Source organism: Ranitomeya variabilis, chromosome 3 (assembly GCF_051348905.1).
Source record: "Ranitomeya variabilis isolate aRanVar5 chromosome 3, aRanVar5.hap1, whole genome shotgun sequence".
Classification (NCBI taxonomy): domain Eukaryota; kingdom Metazoa; phylum Chordata; class Amphibia; order Anura; family Dendrobatidae; genus Ranitomeya; species Ranitomeya variabilis.
The window spans coordinates 265775419-265793468 of record NC_135234.1 but is presented as its reverse complement, the minus strand read 5'-3'; the positions used below and the strand labels follow the sequence as shown (position 1 = coordinate 265793468).

The 18050-nt window shown below is 46.7% G+C and overlaps 1 protein-coding gene across 5 annotated transcripts in view; it reads right to left on the bottom strand.

The window, feature by feature from the left end:
* ATP2B4 (ATPase plasma membrane Ca2+ transporting 4) overlaps positions 1 to 16806 on the bottom strand; it is a 250881-nt gene extending 234075 nt beyond the window's left edge. For all 5 annotated transcript variants that reach the window (XM_077295436.1, XM_077295437.1, XM_077295435.1 and 2 more), the window contains exon 1: positions 16585 to 16806. The gene's annotated coding sequence lies outside the window, so the exon portion shown is untranslated. The remainder of the gene's footprint in view (positions 1 to 16584) is intronic.
* Between the last annotated feature and the right edge of the window lie 1244 nt (positions 16807 to 18050).

Here is an 18050-nt window from a genome sequence, read left to right as displayed (position 1 = left end):
ATGGGGTATCGGCGTACTCAGGACAAATTGCACAACAACTTTTGAGGTCTAATTTCTTCTCTTACCCTGGGGAAAATAAAAAATTGGGGGCGAAAAGATAATTTTTGTGAAAAAATATGATTTTTTATTTTTACGGCTCTGCATTATAAACTTCTGTGAAGCACTTGGTGGGTCAAAGTGCTCACCACACATCTAGATAAGTTCCTTAGGGGGTCTACTTTCCAAAATGGTGTCACTTGTGGGGGGGTTTATTTAATGTTTAGGCACATCAGGGGCTCTCCAAATGCAACATGGCGTTCCATCTCAATTCCAGTCAATTTTGCATTGAAAAGTCAAATGGCGCTCCTTCCCTTCCGAGCTCTGCGGTGCGCCCAAACAGTGGTTTACCCCCACATATGGGGTATCGGCGTACTCAGGACAAATTGTACAACAACTTTTGGCATCCATTTTCTACTGTTACCCTTGGTAAAATAAAACAAATTGGAGCTGAAATAAATTTTGTGTAAAAAAAATTTAAATGTTAATTTTTATTTAAACATTCAAAAAATTCCTGTGAAACACCTGAAGGGTTAATAAATTTCTTGAATGTGGTTTTGAGCACCTTGAGGGGTGCAGTTTTTAGAATGGTGTCACACTTGGGTATTTTCTATCATATAGACCCCTCAAAATGACTTCAAATGAGATGTGGTCCCTAAAAAAAAATGGTGTTGTAAAAATGAGAAATTGCTGGTCAACTTTTAACCCTTATAACTTCCTAACAAAAAAAATTTTGGTTCCTAAATTGTGCTGATGTAAAGTAGACATGTGGGAAATTTTACCTATTAAGTATGTTGTGTGACATATCTCTGTGATTTAAGGGCATAAAAATTAAAATTTGGAAAATTGCGAAATTTTCAAAATGTTCGCCAAATTTCCATTTTTTTCACAAATAAACGCAAGTTATATCGAAGAAATTTTACCACTATCATGAAGTACAATATGTCACGAGAAAACAGTGTCAGAATCGCCAAGATCCGTTGAAGCGTTCCAGAGTTATAAACTCATAAAGGGACAGTGGTCAGAATTGTAAAAATTGGCCCGGTCATTAACGTGCAAACCACTCTTGGGGGTAAAGGGGTTAATTTACATACACATATCACATAACACAAATAATCAACTTCAAAACATTACCATATGTCACGGTTTGCATGTTTATCACATGTTCGAAGAGTATGATGCCAAAACGTTAGGCGATTACATTATTTTGTCCAACCCGTGTGTGTGTGTGTGTGTGTGTGTGTGTGTGTGTGTGTGTGTGTGTGTGTGTGTACACACTTATATATATATATATATATATATATATATACACATATATACACACACACACACATACACATATATATATACACATATACATACATACATACATACACACAGTCATGGCCAAAAGTATTGACACCCATGCAATTCTGTCAGATAATACTCAGTTTCTTCCTGAAAATGATTGCAATCACAAATTCTTTGGTATTATTATCTTCATTTAATTTGTCTTATATTAAAACACAAAAGAGAATAAAGCAAAAAGCAAAACATTGATCATTTCACACAAAACTCCAAAAATGGGCCAGACAAAAGTATTGGCACCCTCAGCCTAATGCTTGGTTGCACAACCTTTAGCCAAAATACAGTGGGGCAAAAAAGTATTTAGTCATTCAGCAATAGTGCAAGTTCCACCACTTAAAAAGATGAGAGGCGTCTGTAATTTACATCATAGGTAGACCTCAACTATGGGAGACAAACTGAGAAAAAAAAATCCAGAAAATCACATTGTCTGTTTTTTTCATCATTTTATTTGCATATTATGGTGGAAAATAAGTATTTGGTCAGAAACAAACAATCAAGATTTCAGGCTCTCACAGACCTGTAACTTCTTCTATAAGAGTCTCCTCTTTCCTCCACTCATTACCTGTAGTAATGGCACCTGGTTAAACTTGTTATCAGTATAAAAAGACACCTGTGCACACCCTCAAACAGTCACACCCCAAACTCCACTATGGTGAAGACCAAAGAGCTGTCAAAGGACACCAGAAACAAAATTGTAGCCCTGCACCAGGCTGGGAAGACTGAATCTGCAATAGCCAACCAGCTTGGAGTAAAGAAATCAACAGTGGGAGCAATAATTAGAAAATGGAAGACATTCCAGACCACTGATAATCTCCCTCGATCTGGGGCTCCACGCAAAATCCCACCCCGTGGGGTCAGAATGATCACAAGAACGGTGAGCAAAAATCCCAGAACCACGCGGGGGGACCTAGTGAATGAACTGCAGAGAGCTGGGACCAATGTAACAAGGCCTACCATAAGTAACACACTACGCCACCATGGACTCAGATCCTGCAGTGCCAGACGTGTCCCACTGCTTAAGCCAGTACATGTCCGGGCCCATCTAAAGTTTGCTAGAGAGCATTTGGATGATCCAGAGGAGTTTTGGGAGAATGTCCTATGGTCTGATGAAACCAAACTGGAACTGTTTGGTAGAAACACAACTTGTCGTGTTTGGAGGAAAAAGAATACTGAGTTGCATCCATCAAACACCATACCTACTGTAAAGCATGGTGGTGGAAACATCATGCTTTGGGGCTGTTTCTCTGCAAAGGGGCCAGGACGACTGATCCGGGTACATGAAAGAATGAATGGGGCCATGTATCGTGAGATTTTGAGTGCAAACCTCCTTCCATCAGCAAGGGCATTGAAGATGAAACGTGGCTGGGTCTTTCAACATGACAATGATCCAAAGCACACCGCCAGGGCAACGAAGGAGTTTTCAAGGTCCTGGAGTGGCCTAGCCAGTCTCCAGATCTCAACCCTATAGAAAACCTTTGGAGGGAGTTGAAAGTCCGTGTTGCCAAGCACCTATGGGATTCAGGTCTGGACTCATTGCTGGCCACCTTAGAAGTCTCCAGTGCTTTCTCTCAAACCATTTTCTAGTGCTTTTTGAAGTGTGTTTTGGGTCATTGTCCTGCTGGAAGACCCATGACCTCTGAGGGAGACCCAGCTTTCTCACACTGGGCCCTACATTATGCTGCAAAATTTGTTGGTAGTCTTCAGACTTCATAATGCCATGCACACGGTCAAGCAGTCCAGTGCCAGAGGCAGCAAAGCAACCCCAAAACATCAGGGAAACTCCGCCATGTTTGACTGTAGGGACCGTGTTCTTTTCTTTGAATGCCTCTTTTTTTCTCCTGTAAACTCTATGTTGATGCCTTTGCCCAAAAAGCTCTACTTTTGTCTCATCTGACCAGAGAACATTCTTCCAAAACATTTTAGGCTTTTTCAGGTAAGTTTTGGCAAACTCCAGCCTGGCTTTTTTATGTCTCGGGGTAAGAAGTGGGGTCTTCCTGGGTCTCCTACCATACAGTCCCTTTTCATTCAGACGCCGACGGATAATACGGGTTGACACTGTTGTACCCTCGGACTGCATGGCAGCTTGAACTTGTTTGGATGTTAGTCGAGGTTCTTTATCCGTTCTTTGGTCTTCTTTCTTTTCTCCATGCTCAATGTGGTACACACAAGGACACAGGACAGAGGTTGAGTCAACTTTAATCCATGTCAACTGGCTGCAAGTGTGATTTAGTTATTGCCAACCCCTGTTAGGTGCCACAGGTAAGTTACAGGTGCTGTTAGTTACACAAATTAGAGAAGCATCACATGATTTTTCGAACAGTGCCAATACTTTTGTCCAACCCCTTTTTTATGTTTGGTGTGGAATTATATTCAATTTGGCTTTAGGACAATTCTTTTTGCGTTTCTTCATTTAAGACAAATTTAATGAAAATAATAATACCAAAGAATTTGTGTTTGCAATCATTTTCAGGAAGAAAATGAGTATTATCTGACAGAATTGCAGGGGTGTCAATACTTTTGACCATGACTGTGTATATATATATATATATATATATATATATATATATATATATATATATATATATATATATATATATATATTTAATTCAGCTCTAGATAGCAGAAAAGCCGGTAATTCAATTGCCGGCTTTTCCTATCTCCTTCACAAACCCGACAGGAAATGAGACATGGTTTACATACAGTAAACCATTTCATATCCCTTCCTTTATTACATATTCCTCTTTACTAATGTAAGAAGTGTCTCTGTCAAATTTTGAAGCTCTAGCTATTAAAGGGTTAAATCCCGGAAAAAATTGGCGTGGGCTCCCGTGCAATTTTCTCCGCCAGAGTGGGAAAGCCAGTGACTGAGGGCAGATATTAATAGCCTAGAGAGGGTCCATGGTTATAGGACCCCCCCTGGCTAAAAACATCTGCCCCCAGCCACCCCAGAAGAGGCACATCTGTAAGATGCGCCTATTCTGGCACTTAGCCTCTCTCTTCCTACTCCCGTGTAGGGGTGGGATATGGGGTAATGAAGGGTTAATGTCACCTTGCTATTGTAAGGTGACATTAAGCCAGGTTAATAATGGAGAGGCGTCAATTATGACACCTATCCATTATTAATCCAATAGTACGAAATGGTTAATAAAACACACACACATTATTAAAAAGTATTTTAATGAAATAAAATATTAAAACACCATGTGTCTTTATTATACTCTTAATCCACCTGAAGACCCTTGTCACCTGAAACAAAGTTAAAAAAAAAAAACAACAATATTCCATACCTTCCGTCGTTCAGTCTTGTCCCACTCTGTAAATCCATCTGAAGGGGTTAAATCATTTTACACCCAGGAGCTCTGCTAATGCAGCTGTGCTCCTGTCTATAAAACTTGGTGAATGAATGGAATGCAGGGGAATGTACTGTAGTTACCTCGAGTCGCGGTGATGAGCCCCCTGCTGGATGAACTGTGCTGCGTCTGATTGGGAAGGAAAGTCCCACCTCCCTGGCGATTTCACGGTATGAGGGGGCACATTTCATAAGTGTTTATTTCAGCGTGTGCAGGGAGCATAACTATAAGAGCCACCTTGTCCAAATGCAGCATTAGTGCTGCACAAGGTGGCGCTTTTAGTTACAAACGCTTGGGGGGGGGTGACAGGTTCCCTTTAACCCCTTCATGACCTTGGGATTTTCCGTTTTCCCGTGTTCGTTTTTCACTCCCCTCCTTCCCAGAGCCATAACTTTTTTATTCAATTTGGCCATGTGAGGGCTTATTTTTTGCGGGACGAGTTGTACTTTTGAACGACATCATTGGTTTTAGCATGTCGTGTACTAGAAAACGGGAAAAAAATTCCAAGTGCAGTGAAATTGCAAAAAAAGTGCAATCTCACACTTGTTTTTTGTTTGGCTTTTTTGCTAGGTTCACTAAATGCTAAAACTGACCTGCTATTATGATTCTCCAGGTCATTACGAGTTCATAGACACCTAACTTGACTAGGTTATTTTTTACCTAAGTGGTGAAAAAAAATTCCAAACTTTGCTAAAAAAATATAAATAAAAATTGCGCCATTTTCCGATACTCGTAGCGTCTCCATTTTTCATGATCAGGGGTCAGGTGAGGGCTTATTTTTTGCGTGCCGAGCTGGCGTTTTTAATGATAGCATTTTGGTGCAGATACGTTTTTTTGATCGCCCGTTATTGCATTTTAATGCAATGTCACGGCGACCAAAAAAACGTAATTCTGGCGTTTCAAATTTTTTTCTCGTTACGCCGTTTAGCGATCAGGTTAAAGAAGTTGTCCACTACAATAACCTTTTTTTTTTCCCATAAATCTTGCTATTATGTGCCACTGAAAACATCCATTGTCTTTATTTTAGCAATATTACCTTTTATCATGCTGTAGCAGCACATTTTCAGTGCTGGATTCAGCTCTCATGAGGTTAATCGACAACTTCCTTTCTCCTGAGTTATTGTGCTCTAATACTACAAGTTCCATGATGCATTGCACTGCTACTAAGCACGAACCTAGCACACCCACTCCAAAACACACCCAACCCCTCCCTCCTCTAGCTTCAAAAAGATTTGTGATGTCATTTCTGTCCAACCTCCTCTTTTACATCTGTCCAACCCACACTCCATTACAGATAGATAGATAGATAGATAGATAGATAGATAGATAGATAGATAGATAGATAGATAGATAGATATGGGATAGATAGACAGACAGATAGATAGATACATACATACAGATATATCTATGTCTATTTCCATAGATATGTCCATATCCATTTTTCTAAACCCCTTCACCCCTGGAGCTTTTTTGTTTTCGTTTAGCGCTCCCCTTCTTTCCAGAGCCATAATTTTTCCGTCAATACGGCCATGTGAGGGCTTATCTTTTGCGGGACAAGTTCTATTTTTGAACGACACCATTGGTTTTACTATGTCGTGTAACAGAAAATGTGCAAAATAAGGCAAAGCGCAATGAAATTGCAAAAAAAGTGCAATCCGACGCTTGTTTTTTGCTTGGCTTTTTTGCCAGGTTCACTAAATGCTAAGGCTGTGTGCACACATTGTGGATTTGATTGCAGGGTGGATAAAAATCAATGTTTTTAAAAAAAAAATCAAAAAAATCGGATTTTTTTGATTTAAATCGGATTTTTTTGATTTAAATCGGATTTTTTTCAATAAACTGCTTTTTGAGGAAAATATTTTACCATCCAAAGGTTCTTCCATCATGAGATAAAGCTGAGTTGTTTAACTCAGTAGAATAAAGGCTGTATATGTGTAACATTCACAATGCCATGCTCTTCCAGAGGTTTCTGTAGGATTAGTGGGCAGTTTCTCTCCTATATTATCACAGACGCTCGCTTTACTTACACAGTTCTCAAAACTGAATTTGACTCCGCAGAGGTCCCAGCCTCTTCTTCATGGCAAAAATGTTACAACATGAACAGAGTTGAGAAAAAGACCTTAATCCTATTGTTCTACAAACCTATGAATACAGAATCAACCCCTTCAGTGCCAAGTCCAAGAAGTTAGACAATATGTTTCTGATTGTTTGGAGTGGAATAGATCTGCACAACACAAGAAGAATGTGAATCTAAGTGTTTTGAGGAGGAAGGGCAAGCAGACAAAAAAATGAAAGTGAAACTTTGAGCACATACTGCAGCATAGCCACAGACAGACAAGTCTGGATCTGTTTGTGTGTACGATCTGAGGTTTATTACATTCTTTCCTTATAATGGCAGCAGGCCGTAAAAGAGACCCAGTTTGGGAATATTTTAATGAAGCTCCTTCGCCTATCGGTAAGGCAGGCATGCGTGCAAAATGCAAACGATGCAACAAAGAGATGCAAGGCCTGGTGGCGTGAATGAGGCAACATCATGAGAAGTGCGGTGATGAAGATGACCAAAGAAACACTTCACTATCAACATCTTCATTTCCCTTCTGGTTGCAGTTTTCATAATGTGATTTCAAACGGCAAACAAGTCCTTGGATATCCTTTTGACAGTATTTGCACTTTGCTCTTGCACCTTTCTTTCCAAGATCTGCTGCTGGCATCTCAACAAAATTAACCCAAATAGGGTCTCTCTTACGACCTGCCATGGCTCACACAGATCACTTATGAAGTTTGATTGTTACTACAGCCAAGTACTGCTGACTATCCAACAAGTTTGGGCATGTCAACTGAATGGAAAAAGAAACTAAACCAAAAGTGAAACCAAGCTAGAAGTGTGGAATTAAAGGGGCAGTATGAACAAAATGTGGAGGATATTAATAGTTTATACAATTAAGACATGCTGCTTTTAAACACCTACCTATTGCCATATAGTAAAACAAAAAAGATTTTTACTTACTACTTTGGGGTCCCCCCCTCACCCTGGCGTTAGATCGTTGCCCCTAGTTTCGTCCGTGTAACTATGGGCGCACATGCGCACTGCTCTCACTTCTCATTTTAATCGTGATTTATATTAAAAAAACCCTTTTGATTTAAATGAGTGATTTAAATCATGATTAAAATCATGATTTAAATCGATCCGATTTAAATAGAAAAAAATCTTTTGATTTAAATCGTGATTTAAATCATGATTTAAATCGGCGTGATTTAAATCAATCCACCCTGTTTGATTGCAGATCCGCAGGGTTTTTTGCCGCACAGAATTGCATCAAATCCGCAGTGTAGTGTACAACCAATGTAAGTCTATGGGAGCCGCAGACTTGTTGTGCACATGCTGCGGAAAAGGCCGCACCGAAACGCAGCTTTTTTTTTTCTCTGCAGCATGTCACTTCTTTTGTGCCGAACTGCAGCATTTCTGCACCCATAGACTTTTATGGAGTCGGGCACATCCGCAGCAAAACCGCAGATGTAAAAAAGATCTGCAGTTTAGATGCGGATGTGGGTCCGAGAAACGCTGCAGTTCGGGAGGAGGGAAGTGTGTGGGCAACAGGGCCGGACTGGGACTAAAATTCAGCCCTGGCATTTGAAGTTACACAGGCCCACTTGTCACATGTGACTGTATAATATCTTTGTACACTTGTAGGCAGGGCCGGTTTTAGGCAAAGTGGGGCCCTACGCCTAGGCAAAGTTTAAAATGGGGCCCAAAATGCTAACATATTGCACATCACACAAAAGCATTTCGGTTGTATTTACATGCGCTGATCTCAGCACGCTAAATGAGTTTGATCGACAATACTGAAGTTGTTCAACACTTGTTTCCCGGCCTCTTTCCACCGTCTGAGAAAGAATGATGGGACAGAACGATCACTAATAGATCACTAACCGATCCCCATACAGTATCATGTTAGCAGCACATCTACAGTTTACAGCGGCGATGTGCTGCTGAGAACAAGGATTTTTGTTCCGGCAAAAACAATCTGAATATGCAGCATTTTACTTGTTTAGTAAAATACACTCCATAGTCCTCGATATATTCTAATGTGCACCACAGTCCTCCATATAGTATAATACACTCCCTATAGTCCTCCATATATTATAATACACTGCTCAGTCCTCCATATAGCATAATACACTCCTCATAGTCTTCCATATAGCATAATACACTCCTCATAGTGCTCCATATAGTATAATGCACCGCCATAGTCATCCATGTAGTACATTTCACATCCCATAGTATAATGCACCCCATAGTCCTTCATATAGTATAAGATATTCCCCATAGTCCTCGATACAGTATAATGCAGCCCACATATAGTATAATGTAGCCACCACCCTACAGAATATAATGCGGCAACCACAGAGTATAATGCAGCCACCCCACAGTATAAGGCAACCACCCCACAGTATAATGCAGCCACCCCACAGAGTATAATGCAGCCACCCCACAGAGTATAATGTAACCCCATAGAATATAATAAAGCCCACCTCCCCATAATATATAATGTAGCCCCCCATAGAATATAATGCAGCCCCCATAGTATATAACACAACCTCCCCCATGGTATATAACCCAACCTCCCCCATAGAATATAATATACCCCCACAATAGTATATACCACAGCCACATAGTACATAACATGGCCTCCCCATAGAAGATAATATACTCCCCATAGTATATAGCAAAGCCCACATAGTAGTATATACAGCACAGCCCGCACAGTGGTATATACAGCAGAGCCCGCACAGTGGTATATACAGCAGAGCCCGCACAGTGGTATATACAGCACAGCCCGCACAGTGGTATATACAGCAGAGCCCGCACAGTGGTATATACAGCAGAGCCCGCACAGTGGTATATACAGCAGAGCCCGCACAGTGGTATATCCAGCACAGCCCGCACAGTGGTATATCCAGCACAGCTCACAGTGGTATATACAGCACAGCCCGCACAGTGGTATATACAGCACAGGACGCACAGTGGTATATCCAGCACAGGACGCACAGTGGTATATCCAGCACAGCCCACAGTGGTATATACAGCACAGCCCGCACAGTGGTATATCCAGCACAGCCCGCACAGTTGTATATACAGCACAGCCCGCACAGTGGTATATACAGCACAGGACGCACAGTGGTATATACAGCACAGGACGCACAGTGGTATATACAGCACAGCCCGCACAGTGGTATATACAGCACAGCCCGCATCTCTCCTCCTCCTCCCCCCCCTTCCCCCGAGAATGTCCCCACAGTCCGGTAAAAAAAAACAACAAAACACTCCCCACCTTTCCTCTTGCCCGAGTTGCTTCCTGCTCCTGTCTCGCCGGCAGCAGTCTGTCCGGGACACAGCAGGTGCGCGATGATATGACGTCATCGCGCACCCGCAGTGTCAGAGGCAGAGCGGGGAATGATGGGAGAGGGAGCGTCTGTAGACGCTCTCTCCTCCATCATTGCATTCAACTGTACCGGCGTCATAGACGCCGGTATAGTTGAATGCGACGGCAGGGGGGTGAGTCGGCGGCGGCAGGGGGCGGAGGATCGAGCGGCCCACGACTGGCACCGGCACTTCTGGCATTTGCCAGAAGTGCCTGATGGCCAGTCCGGCCCTGGTGGGCGGAATGTGGGCAGTGACGGTGTGCGTGTATGTGTGTGCTGGGTCTGCGGGCTGTTCGGATGTGTGCGCCGCTGTGCGGGACTGATCAGGTGTGTGCGGGGTCTGCGGGCTGTTCGGATGTTTCTGGTGAACTGTTTGGATGTGTGTGGCGCTGTGCGGGACTGTTCGGGTGTGTGCGGGGATCATCCAATGTCAAAGCGACGCTGCAGCGATAGCGACAGCGATGCCGATGGCTGCAGCGTCGCTGTTTGGTCGCTGGAGAGCTGTCACACAGACCGCTCTCCAGCGACCAACGATGCCGAGGTCCCCGGGTAACCAGGGTAAACATCGGGTTGCTAAGCGCAGGGCCGCGCTTAGTAACCCGATGTTTACCCTGGTTACTAGCGTAAAATGTAAAAAAAACAAACAGTACATACTTACATGCGTCCCCCGGCATCCGCTTCCTGCAATGACTGAGCGCCGGCAGTAGCAGGGCACAGCGGTGACGTGTGCTTTCACTTTCACTTTACGGCGCTCAGTCAGTGTGGGAAGCGGACGCCGGGGGACGCATGTAAGCTTGTACTGTTTGTTTTTTTTACATTTTACGCTGGTAACCAGGGTAAACATCGGGTTACTAAGCGCGGCCCTGCGCTTAGTAACCCGATGTTTACCCTGGTTACCAGTGTAAAATATCGCTGGTATCATTGCTTTTGCTGTCAAACACGGCGATACACGGCGACCTAGCGACCAAATAAAGTTCAGACCTTCTAGCAGCGACCAGCAATTTCACAGCGGGATCCAGATCGCTGCTGCGTGTCAAATACCGCGATATCGCTACCTAGGACACTGCAACGTCACAGATCGCTGGCTATATCGCTGCGACGTTGCTTAGTGTGACGGTACCTTTAGTATAGCTTTGGATGACCCGTTTTATCCTACCAGTGAAACAGCTCAATGAGATTTACCGTATCCACTTATCCGTATACACATGGATTTCAAAGAGATCAAAAATGCAGACAGCACACTCCTAAGGATTTAGAACTGTGCCCTACAAGACGTTCTCATAAGAGCCACTTCCGGATACAAATGGTATCCAAACGTGTGAAAGCATAGAACACTAAAACGGTGCCGGTTTGTGTGGGTGTGTTAGGGCGTGTTACGGCATGTGTTGACCATCCGGAAGTGGTAGCGCCTTGGACGCAGTGCATGTTCGCTACATGCGAAGCGCCGCCGTCTATTGAATGCAAGGGAAATCCACGTGTTCACTGAAGTGAGCGGATTCACCGTGTCCAATGCATTCTACGGGTGACATTTCTCTCGCATCTCCGCAAGAGAAATGGACAAGCTGTTGTCTGGAAAGACGGGCCGCATGTCCGTCTACGAGGGTGAGCAGCGGTGTCTCTGGACGCATAGTGGGCATGAGATTTCTTGAAATTCCTTCCACTATGCTGTAATATCCGGACGCTGCAAAAGTACACAATGTCCAACCCGCAGCATTTACTGATCGTGTGCACATACCCTAACAGGAAACCTGTTGCTAGATTCATGCTGTCCAAAACACAGCAATACCCCATAAACAGCCCACATCGAAGAGGACAATTAAAGTACCCATCACATGCCATAATTAGTGGCCACATGGCACTGCCCAGTACCCCGACACATGTTGCTTCATCAGGGGTATCACTAGATTCATCACCTGATTCATCACCTGTCATTAGATTCATGCTGCCTGAACAACAGGAGGCATGAATCAGTGCCTGGCTGTGTGATTGCAGCCAAGTCTGTCTTTCTCTGAAACACTGCAGGGTTTCAGAGGTAACACTTTGAAAACTCGGTCCGGGACTATAGGAAGAGACTAATCTAATCCAACGAGTCCCCGGTCAGCTTCTCCTGTATTGCTGTAGTTGACTGACAGATCTTTCTTATGTGTGTCCCTAGAGCGGAGTGGGGAGAAGCCGGCGAGGGGCCACCCAGGACTAGTCAGGCTTCTCCCTATAATCCCTTCCTGGCTTTTCAAACTATTTACGGAAATAATCCATTGTAGACATGGCTTGGGCAGCACAGATCTAGTGACAAAAAAAATTTAAAAAAAAAAAAAGATACATAAGAATAAATTGTAATCTTTCTTTTTGAAAAACAGACTAATAAATATTTGTGTACACATTGTTTACTAGGTCCACATTTGTTCTGTTTGTTTCCTAGCAACAAAGGCGGAAGCCAACAAATGACTGCAGGATTCCGGTGCCTTTGTGGAGACCACTACACTGGAGAAACCGTGGTGGTGGATGACCCCCAGACCACATTTTCCATGCTGTAGCTTTATAATCACGACATGAGAATTGATACCCGCGAGCACATTTCATTAGCACTCAGAGTTTCCTTCTGCTGCTTGAGCCATTTTTTACATTACCCTAACATCAGTGTATTCTTCATTGCTGCTTATAGAATGTGCTCGCTGGAATCTCTGGGTGCTAATGAAGACTTATTACATCTTTTAAATGCCGTAACAGACCATTTATCGTGGACTATCAGAATTAAAATGCAAAACTAAATTGACAGCTTCCTACAAAGTTTAAGATCTGATGAAGGGGAAAGCCATGAAATCTGTATCCTGATTTTATTGAGAAATAATCCAATTAACACTTTCCAAGTACGTTGTATCCATCCTGTTACAATCAGCACCTAAAGACCCCCACGTATGTGTCCTTTGACTGCAGAGACCATCACTAGGTTTCAGATGTGGGGACCATTGGTGACCCCTGAACCCCAGGACCAGGCAGTGGCTGCATAATCTTGTGTGGTCAATAGGAATTGCAAAGACAGTTCTTTCTATTCATTTCTATGAGTGAGAAGTAGACATGACAGGACAAAACGTAAAGGGGCTTATGCTCCATATTCATATTACTTTAAAGCTGTCTGACCACAAGAGAGGCACACACTAGTGTAAAATGCAGTTTAAGTGGCCCCTGCTCCGGCTCACCAGTCCTGTCCACCTACCAATGGGGGGCCATTCATTACATGACACTAGGGGTTGCAGGAAATACATGTGCATCAATCAGCTGTTTGGGTTTGTGATGGGGAGCTGTGTTCACATGACATCATTAACCCTTTGTTTTACCCTGGGTCACTTGTTAATCTCTGTAAAGATGGGATGTGCACAGCTTTTGTTCTGCCAATATCTACCCTGCCTGCATGCTACAGATCCTCCATGATACCAGTCAGCCCAGTACCATGGAGTGCAGAGAGCATCGGACTTTACGTCACTGCAGTTCCACTTTGCAGATTGCACTTGTTATTATACAAAAAAAACCCTATTTCACGTATTCAATGGAGCAGCGTGTCCTTAGTTGCGTCTGAATATAAAAATAACCCCTCTCTAACAGTATAACTCGCCAAGGTCATAATTGTAGCAGCGATTATGGTGCAGTAACAGGTTGCTCACATCAGTATCAAGAATAGCAACAAATTGGTCAATATTAATGCTAGAGGAATTTTATTCATCTTTAGGAAATTGAGGATTTACCAAAAAAAAGAAAAAAAGGATGAACCAGCAGAATTTGCTGCATGGTCATAATTACAATAGACGTAGTAATAGCAGATGAGAGGTGGCAACGAAAGGGTCAGCACCGGCAGGGGAGAGGCAGCAACGAAAGGGTCAGCACCGGCAGGCAAGAGGCAGCAACGAAGGGGTCAGCCTCGGCAGGCGAGAGGCAGCAACAAAAGGGTCAGCACCGACAGGCAAGTTGCGGCAATGAAGGGGTCAGCACCGGCAGGCAACAACGAAGGGGTCAGCACTGGCAGGCAAGAGGCAACAATGAAGGGGTCAGCACCGGCAGGCAACAACGAAGGGGTCAGCACTGGCAGGTAAGAGGCAACAACGAAGGGGTCAGCACTGGCAGGTAAGAGGCAACAACGAAGGGGTCAGCACTGGCAGGTAAGAGGCAACAACGAAGGGGTCAGCACCGGCAGGCAAGAGGCGGCAATAAAGGGGTCAGCACTGGCAGGAAAGAGGCGGCAATGAAGGGGTCAGCACCGGCAGGCAAGAGGTGGCAACGAAGGGGTCAGCACCGGCAGGCAAGAGGTGGCAACGAAGGGGTCAGCACCAACAGGCAAGAGGCAACAACGAAGGCGTCAGCACCGGCAGGCAAGAGGTGGCAACGAAGGGGTCAGCACCGGCAGGCAAGAGGTGGCAACGAAGGGGTCAGCACTGGCAGGCAAGAGGTGGCAACGAAGGGGTCAGCACCAGCAGGCAAGAGGCAACAACAAAGGGGTCAGCACCGGCAGGCAAGAGGTGGCAACGAAGGAGTCAGCACCGGAAGATGCACAGGAAGGATGAGGACACTTCATCACACGTGGCTATTCCATTGCAGGCATTTCTATGGCTGTTTCATGCATCTTAGGCTTCTTTCACACTTCAGTTGTTTGGCGTTAGTCTGCTCCGACATAGTGACGGATCGACGGATCCGTCACAATTGTTGAGAAAACTGTTCTAACGGATCCGGTTTTTTGACGGATCCGTTACTTGGGGGTTGTCTGGGAAAAGTATTTACTTTTGGAGAATGCGCAATTGAAAAAGCGGATTGGGGCGACGGATCCGCCGAAATGACGGTTGCGACGAATCCGTCGCCCATAGGCGGCCATTCTATGGAATGGCGGACGCGACGGATCCGTCGCGAACCGCCATTTCGGCGCAGACAAATAACGTTATAATGTCCGTCTATGTCTAGATGACGTCCGCCAAATTTCGACAGATCCGTCACATGGCGGATGGAACGGACGACCATCTGTCACAATCCGTCGCTAATGCAAGTCTATGGGAAAATAGCGAATCTGCAAAAAAAAAAAAAAAAAATGGCGGATCCGCTATTTGATGAAAATGGCGGATTCAAACTGACGCCAAACAACTGAAGTGTGAAAGAAGCCTAAATGGACTGGGGATGCATGAAGGAATGGATTTCAGAGATATCAGTGAAAATTGCAACAGATTTTCTAGGTGTGAAGTCCTCTTTAAGGCTAGCCCAGTCGGGATTTCTCTTTAAAGGTTTCTCCAAGGTGAAATGGTTGGGGAATGGCTACTACACAATCAGATGACACAAACAGCTTTGCTGTGGAAATACATTTCAATTATTTACCCTAAGTGGCAGGTCATAATACAAGACATTATTTCATTATGGGGCTGCATTAAATATTCCAGCTACTATGGGGAGGAGGTCAGTAATGCTCACAGCAGCAGGAGGGAAACATGAGGCAAGTTTTCCACTGGGAGACAGCGCTTGTAGCAGGGAAACCCCGAGCCTTCCAGGGCAGAGACTGCACAGGGAGCCACCGGGGGGAGGCACGGCTGAAGACAACCATAGCTCCCCACCTCCAGGGGTACAGCCTCCCCACCCCCCCGGGGGTACAGCCTCCCCACCCCCCCGGAGGTACAGCCTCCCCACCCCCGGGGGTACAGCCTCCCCACCTCCCCCCCCGGGGGTACAGCCTCCCCACACCCCCGGGGGTACAGCCTCCCCCCACCCCAGAGGCACAGCCTCCCCACACCCCAGGGGTACAGCCTCCACACACCCCAGAGGCACAGCCTCCCCACACCCCCGGGGGTACAGCCTCCCCACACCCCAGAGGCACAGCCTCCCCACCCCCCCAGGGGTACAGCCTCCCCACCCCCCCGGAGGTACAGCCTCCCCACACCCCCGGGGGTACAGCCTCCCCCCACCCCAGAGGCACAGCCTCCCCACACCCTCGGGGGTACAGCCTCCACACACCCCAGAGGCACAGCCTCCACACACCCCGGGGGTACAGCCTCCACACACCCCAGAGGCACAGCCTCCACACACCCCGGGGGTACAGCCTCCCCACACCCCCGGGGGTACAGCCTCCCCACACCCCCGGGCCCCGGGGGTACAGCCTCCCCACACCCTCGGGGGTACAGCCTCCCCACCCCCCGGAGGTACAGCCTCCCCACACCCCCGGAGAACAGGCTCCCCATGATGTAGCAGAGTTGTGTCTGTGGAGAGCACGCCCATGACCGTTGCAGTGCAGTACTTCACTGTCAACGGCAATGGAAGTTAGTGAGCACAAGACATGGAAGTTCTCTCCGTACGGCACCGAGATTGATGGCGCAATGTTCTGCGCAGAAGAACGGGGACCCGGAGCGCCACTACCTGTACGAGTGCACCGTGCACACCGAGCGCCTGCCGTGCGGCCACTTACCGGGAATGCAGCAGGACCCGACGGCTCAGGCGCGCAGCTTAGAAGCCACAGCCCAAAGGGAAGGGGAAATTCTGTGGGATGGTGAGGGGCACAGTCACCAGCTCTTCACGGGGCGTCAGCAGCTCTGTCTCACACAGGCAGGCACTACCCAGCCCGTGGGCGGCGTCTCAGCACCAGAATGGGCGGTAAGCTGCGCAGACGAGGCCGTCTCTCCTGTGCGATAGGAGCAGCAGGCAAAATGTCCTTCCTAGTAGTTTGGTGTGCGGTGTGGGAGAGAGCCGCAGCCTGTGGCAGTGTGTAGACGTCTGCTGTGTGTCCATGGGAGACGCAGCAGCGGGCTGTATAATGCGAACAGGCCTGTAATGAGGACGTGTGACAGGGACAGCAAGGGGACAGCACTGGGCACACAGAAGGGACAGCAGGGGGACAGCACTGGGCACACAAAGGACAGCAGGGGGACAGCACTGGGCACACAGAAGGGACAGCAGGGGGACAGCACTGGGCACACAGAAGGGACAGCAGGGGGACAGCACTGGGCACACAAAGGACAGCAGGGGGACAGCACTGGGCACACAGAAGGGACAGCAGGGGGACAGCACTGGGCACACAGAAAGAACAGCAGGGGGACAGCACTGGGCACACAGAAAGAACAGCAGGGAGGACAGCACTGGGCACACAGAAGGGACAGCAGGGAGGACAGCACTGGGCACACAGAAGGGACAGCAGGGGGACAGCACTGGGCACACAGAAGGGACAGCACTGGGCACACAGAAAGGACAGCAGGGAGGACAGCACTGGGCACACAGAAGGGACAGCAGGGAGGACAGCACTGGGCACACAGAAAGGACAGCAGGGGGACAGCACTGGGCACACAGAAGGGACAGCAGGGAGGACAGCACTGGGCACACAGAAAGGACAGCAGGGGGACAGCACTGGGCACACAGAAGGGACAGGAGGGAGGACAGCACTGGGCACACAGAAAGGACAGCAGGGGGGACAGCACTGGGCACACAGAAGGGACAGCAGGGAGGACAGCACTGGGCACACAGAAAGGACAGCAGGGGGACAGCACTGGGCACACAGAAGGGACAGCAGGGAGGACAGCACTGGGCACACAGAAAGGACAGCAGGGAGGACAGCACTGGGCACACAGAAAGGACAGCAGGGGGACAGCACTGGGCACACAGAAGGGACAGCAGGGAGGACAGCACTGGGCACACAGAAGGGACAGCAGGGGGACAACAATGGGCACACAAGGGACAGCAGGGAGGACAGCACTGGGCACACAGAAGGGACAGCAGGGAGGACAGCACTGGGCACACAGAAGGGACAGCAGGGGGACAACACTTGGCACACAGAAGGGACAGCAGGGAGGACAGCACTGGGCACACAGAAGGGACAGCAGGGAGGACAGCACTGGGCACAGAAAGGACAGCAGGGAGGACAGCACTGGGCACACAGCAGGG